The sequence below is a fragment of the Octopus sinensis genome, linkage group LG14 (genome assembly GCF_006345805.1).
Source record: "Octopus sinensis linkage group LG14, ASM634580v1, whole genome shotgun sequence".
Lineage (NCBI taxonomy): Eukaryota > Metazoa > Mollusca > Cephalopoda > Octopoda > Octopodidae > Octopus > Octopus sinensis.
In genome coordinates this window covers 35,659,131-35,665,130 of record NC_043010.1, presented here as the reverse complement: position 1 = coordinate 35,665,130, position 6,000 = coordinate 35,659,131, and the positions used below count along the sequence as shown (strand labels likewise).

The 6,000-nt window shown below is 40.1% G+C and overlaps 1 protein-coding gene across 1 annotated transcript in view; it reads right to left on the bottom strand.

The window, feature by feature from the left end:
* The window catches only part of LOC115219343 (periostin-like), a 38,043-nt gene that overhangs the window by 26,329 nt on the left and 5,714 nt on the right, over positions 1 to 6,000 (bottom strand). The window contains exon 2 of the mRNA XM_029789503.2: positions 2,776 to 2,782. The gene's annotated coding sequence lies outside the window, so the exon portion shown is untranslated. The remainder of the gene's footprint in view (positions 1 to 2,775; positions 2,783 to 6,000) is intronic.

Below are 6,000 nucleotides of genomic sequence, written 5' to 3'. Positions count from 1 at the left end.
CACTCCCTAGAATTTTGGCAGGGGCAATGAAAACGCTTTGAACATTCTTTTGAAAAATTTCATCGCCAAAACGTGCGTAGCAACATTTTTGTACTGATTTGGAACATTATGTTTCTATTGTTGGATTTATCTGATTTAATTACTGTACAAATATAATAATAATAATAATTATTATCATTATTATTATTATTATTATTATTATTATTATTATTATTATTATTATTATTATTATACCTATGTTTTGGGGAGGGCTTTTTAAGATTGAGAAATCGACCTTGCTTATAAAAAAAAAAATTCGTTTCCTCGCTTATGTCTCATCTTTCTGGGAACAATAAAATGTAATACCAGTCAAGTACTAAGGTCCATTTAATCGTCTACACCCTCCCGACCCCCCGAAATATTTAACCTTGTGCAAATGTTAGAATCATTATCAAATTTATTTCATTGTGTTTACTCGTTAGTTGACTAATTTGTTTTTTTTTTTCCTCTTCACTACAAATATTTTTCTATATTTAGACTCAGGTGCAGAGACAACAGCAACAACAACAACCAGGAGCGACGACAGCAGATATCAGACTTACAGATAACACACACACACACACACACACACACACACACACACACACACTTGCATGCATACATATGTACATACACAGTAGCAAAAACAAAGTTTCCTCTTGGTAGGTTGTTTGAGATGTGGAGGCGCAATGGCCCAGTGGTTAGGGCAGCGGACTCGCGGTCGGAGGATCGCGGTTTCGATTCCCAGACCGGGCGTTGTGTGTATTTATTGAGCGAAAACACCTAAAGCTCCACGAGGCTCCGGCAAGGGGTGGTGGCGACCCCTGTTGTACTCTTTCGCCTCAACTTTCTCTCACTCTTTCTTCCTGTTTCTTGAGTAACATTGCGATGGACTGGCGCCCCGTCCAGCTGGGGGGAACACATACGCCACAGAAACCGGGAAACCGGGCCCATGAGCCTGGTTAGGCTTGAAAAGGGCGCATAGATAAATAAAAAGTTGTTAGAGAAGTGGGTGTTTCAGACAAAATCTTCTTCGCCGAAGAATGAAGTTAGGTGCATCCTTTCTTAATGAGTGACGTCTTTCATTGAGGAAGGATATCCCCAAACTTTTTTCTTCCCCGAAGAACATTTTTGTCCCAAAACATTAGAAATATCTTCTCACAACGGTATACCAACTTGAGTAAATTGAACTTTATACCAAAAGATTCAATTTTTGCAGAAGCAAACTACCGCTAGTCTCTGTGGATTCTGTTATGTTCATGCTTTCTTTCTTTCTTTTTTATCTATAGCTTCTGAAATCTTCAACAGATATTTTCAGATTTCTCGCAAAATATCTTTTTTTATATATATTTATTTATTTATATCACAGCACCATGTGTCGATTACCACGACCTTATCAGATAGAAATACTGTAGTAGTAGTAGTAGTAGTAGTAGTAGTAGTAGTAGTAGTAGTAGTAATTGTTTTGTTGTTGTTGTTGTTGTTGTTGTTACTGTGGCTGTGATAGCGTTTGCCTTTTTGTATGTTTATATTTATAGTCGCTATTGTTGTTCAGTCGCAGGTCAATTCTGCTTCAGTTAACCTATGATCACCCTTGTTCCAGCCGTGGCATTCCTGTTTTGCCTCCTGCCTCTGCCCCTGCTCAACCTTCAAATATCGTCATCGTTAGCTGTGTCGTAGATCGACATTGACAGTTCTGTTCAGAATAGTTCCGCTGGTCGCGGTGAACCAGTCAGGTTTTGTTCTGAGCACTCTTTCTTTTGTACTTACCTTTTGTAGAGGCATTCACTTCCGAGGTGGACAGTGCTCCCTGCGAGTGTTCAGGTATCAGCACTGACCGCGACCATCGGAAACGAACTGCCTTTGTGCAGAGCTCTTACTAACAACTCCCATTTACTTACACCTGCTGCTGTTACATTCACTCCATCATCACAGGGCTTCCCACTTCTACGGACGAAAAACCCTGGACGGTGAGTAAGGTAGTTGGCGTCGTTCCTCCAACAGACTACCTCTGGGCCTCCACGCCAGGTACCAATAGTTTTCAAGAATACAACGAGTATGGACGACGATGAGGCTACCCTGTAGTAGCAGCTCACTTGCTGGTTGACGCCCAACCGTTGCCTGATAGTTATCTGATAGCAGAAGATGCACTATAGTAGATCCTCCGCTTGGCCACAGAGACCTTCAAACCGTTGGTTGGACTCCTCCGCTTTGTCGGTCATCCAAAGTCCTGCTACCGGGGTTTCTGCCGTATCTCTGACACGGTGATGTAGTGTATGTGTCATTTGAAGGCAGTGCATGTATGGTGCGTGATATGTACTGGTAGTGTGAGAATAATACAGCTTTTCTAAAAGCTAGGTCTCATTGAATGGTGAGACCTGCATAGAAGCACGTGTTGTTAGAAATTTCAGGAGGAAAATTTGTAGAATACATAACCAAAGTCTTTGCGAAGCGCTAGGATTGATGAAATGTTGGAAAGGAAGGGCTCTGTCAGCATTAAAATACAAAATATTCAAAGGCATAAGTAATTGCTTCAAGATCAAAAACGGGTGATGCCATTACACAGGCATCTTATCATGTTAAACGCAGTCGGGGGTTCCACTGATACCAAGGGCAAGAAATGTGCATTAGCTTCAGCTGAGATTAAGACAGTGGCTTAAATTTTGATTAAGACATTAACTTCAGTCAGGATTAAGAATATATTCCTGCAAAGAGAAGGAAAACTTTAGAGTTTCGTTCGATATAAACCCTCCCCTGGAGCACACTGTTTTACGATAAAAGAAAAGTCATGGTCGGACCCCATCGCCTTGAAAGGTTTAAACGATAAGTTTTCACATTTTGCTGACTCTCTATGGGACAGGGTATGTAAAGAATGGAAATTTCAAAGAAGTTTTAGATGTGTGATATTGCTCCCGTCCAATCGGCTGGCAAAAATTAGTAATTCTTATTTCTTTATTACCCACAAGGGGCTAAACATAGAGGGGACAAACAAGGACAGACAAACGGATTAAATCGATTACATCTACCCCAGTGCGTAACTGGTACTTAATTTATCGACCCCGAAAGGATGAAAATTAAAGTCGACCTCGGCGGAATTTGAACTCAGAACGTAGAAACAGACGAAATACCTATTTCTTTACTACCCACAAAGGGCTAAACACAGAGGGGACAAACAAGGACAGACAAACGGATTAAGTCGATTACATCGACCCCAGTGCGTAGCTGGTACTTAATTTATCGATCCCGAAAGGATGAAAGGCAAAGTCGACCTCGGCGGAATTTGAACTCAGAACGTAAAGACAGACGAAATGCCGCTAAGCAATTCGCCCGGCGGGCTAACGTTTCTGCCAGCTCACCACCTTAAAATTAGTAATTCTACGACGGATCAGCGTCCCTGAGAATCGAGCCTTGTGAACCTATATCGCTGAAATAAAAGCATAACAGTGAAATATCGATACCCACCGTTCACATTCACCTAAGGGGCAATTTGAGGAATCCAGTGTTTTTAACATGTCTTAAAGGGATTTCCCCTCGACGAATCCGGCAACCAATGAGCGCATAAAGAAAACACTTACAATAAATAAGTAGTATGTGACATTGGTAACATTTATGTATGTATTTATATATGAATGTGCGTCTGTGTGTGTGTGTGTGTGTGTGTGTGTGTGTGTGTGTGTGTGTGTGTGTGTGTGTGTGTGTGATTATAGGATTTTATATTTATTGACTTTTAACACCCAAGCTGCATTTTTTTTTTCATTTATCTACTCGGTGTCACCAATTCAGAATAGAGTCATAACCCACTCTCACTTTTCCAACTCAAAGTGTCATCCTCAAGAATTGAATTAAAATACAAACCATTACAATACACTCCCTCCAGTCTTTTTCTTCCTTTAAACCCCACTTTAAAAATTAAAAAAACTTGTAGCCTTTTCAATCTTCTTTTCCTTCTGCTACACAGTTCCTGCTTTTTTCTATCTTAATCTCACTAACCTACCAATCTCAAAGGGTTTATTTATTTATTTTTTCATTTATTATTTTTTTTCACTTATGCTTCCATTGATCTTTATTTCATTTCATTTTATTTTATTTTAAATATTTTGTGTAATTAGATAACTTCCCAACATAATTCCGGATTCAGTCCCACTGCGTGGCACCTTGGGCAAGTGTCTTCTACTATAGCCTCGGGCCGACCAAAGCCTTGTCAGTGGATTTAGTTGACGAAAACAGAAAAAGCCTGTCATATATATATATATATATATATATATATATATATACATGTGTGTATGTGTATGTGTGTGTCTGTGTATGTGTCTGTGTCTGCGTTTGTCCCCCCACCATTGCTTGACAACCGATGTTGGTGTGTTTATGTCCCTGTAACTGAGCAGTTCGGCAAAAGAGACCGATATAATAAGTACTAGTCTTACAAAGAATAAGTCCTGGGGTCGATTTGTTCGACTAAAGGCATGGTCGATTTGTTCGACTCCGGCATGGCCACAGTCAAATGACTGAAGCAAATAAAAGAATAAAAGAATGTGTATTTTCGTATATGTATGAATGTACGTATGTATGTATATATATGTATGTATATGTATGTGTGCGTGTGCCTGTGTGTGTATGTATATACATGTATAAATTTATATATTTTATTTGTGTATTTATTCACTTATCGTTTTCATTTGTCTACCTTATATCTTTTATCTTTTACTTGTTTCAGTCGTTTGGTTGTGGCCATGTTGGGGCACCGTCCTCAAGGGTTTTAGTCTAACAAATAGACCCCAGGACTTATTTTTTTAAGCCTAGTACTCATTTTATCGGTATCTTTGCCGAACCGTTAAGTTACGGGGACATAAACACACCGACACCGGTTGTCAAATGGCGGGAAGACAAACACAGACTTAAAGACACACACATAAATTCTTTTATTCTTTTACTTGTTTCACTCATTTGACAGCGGTCATGTTGAAGCACCGCCTTCAGTCGAACAAATCGACCCCAGGTCTTATTCTTTGTATATACGACGGGCTTCTTTCAATTTCCGTCTACCAAATCCACTCACAAGGCTTTGGTCTGCCTGAAGCTATAGTAGAAGACTTTTGCTCAAAGTGCCACGCAGGGGGACTGAACCCGGAACCATGTGGTTGGGAAGCAAGCTTCTTACCACACAGCCACAATTTACTTTTTATCCTGTTTACTTCTTGGTGGTTCAGTCTTTCTCCTCTTCCATTTTTTCGACACTACTGGCTTGTTTTCTTTCTACTTCCTTCTCTAAATACTTGTAAATTATCTCGGATATTTGATCTCTCTCTCTGTGATAGAATGCAATTAAGTGTTCCCCTAGAGATCCATTGCAGTTAGGCATCCAAATGTTAAGTTCCAAATAACTGCAATGGTGAAACGTACGTAGGAACTATAGATAGATAGATAGATAGATAGATAGATAGATAGATAGATAGATAGATAGATAGATAGATAGATAGATAGATAGATAGATAGATAGATTTCTTTACTACCCACAAGGGGCTAAACATAGAGGGGACAAACAAGGACAGACAAAGGGATTAAATCGATTACATCGACCCCAGTGCGTAACTGGTACTTAATTTATCGACCCCGAAAGGATGAAAGGCAAAGTCGACCTCGGCGGGATTTGAACTCACAACGTAACGGCAGACGAAATACCGCTAAGCATTTCGCCCGGCGTGCGAACGTTTGTGCCAGCTCGCCAGATAGATAGATAGATAGATAGAGAGAGAGAGAGAGAGAGAGAGAGAGAGAGAGGGGGGGGGGTACAGGGAAGCAGATAGGTAGATAATTAAGGATCGACAGACAGACGGACGAACGAACGGACGGATGGATGGACAGACAGACAGAAGGCAGGCAGGAAAACAGACAGGCAGACAGACAGACAGACAGACAGATAGATAGATAGATAGATAGATAGATAGATAGATAGATAGATAGATAGATAGATAGATAGATAGA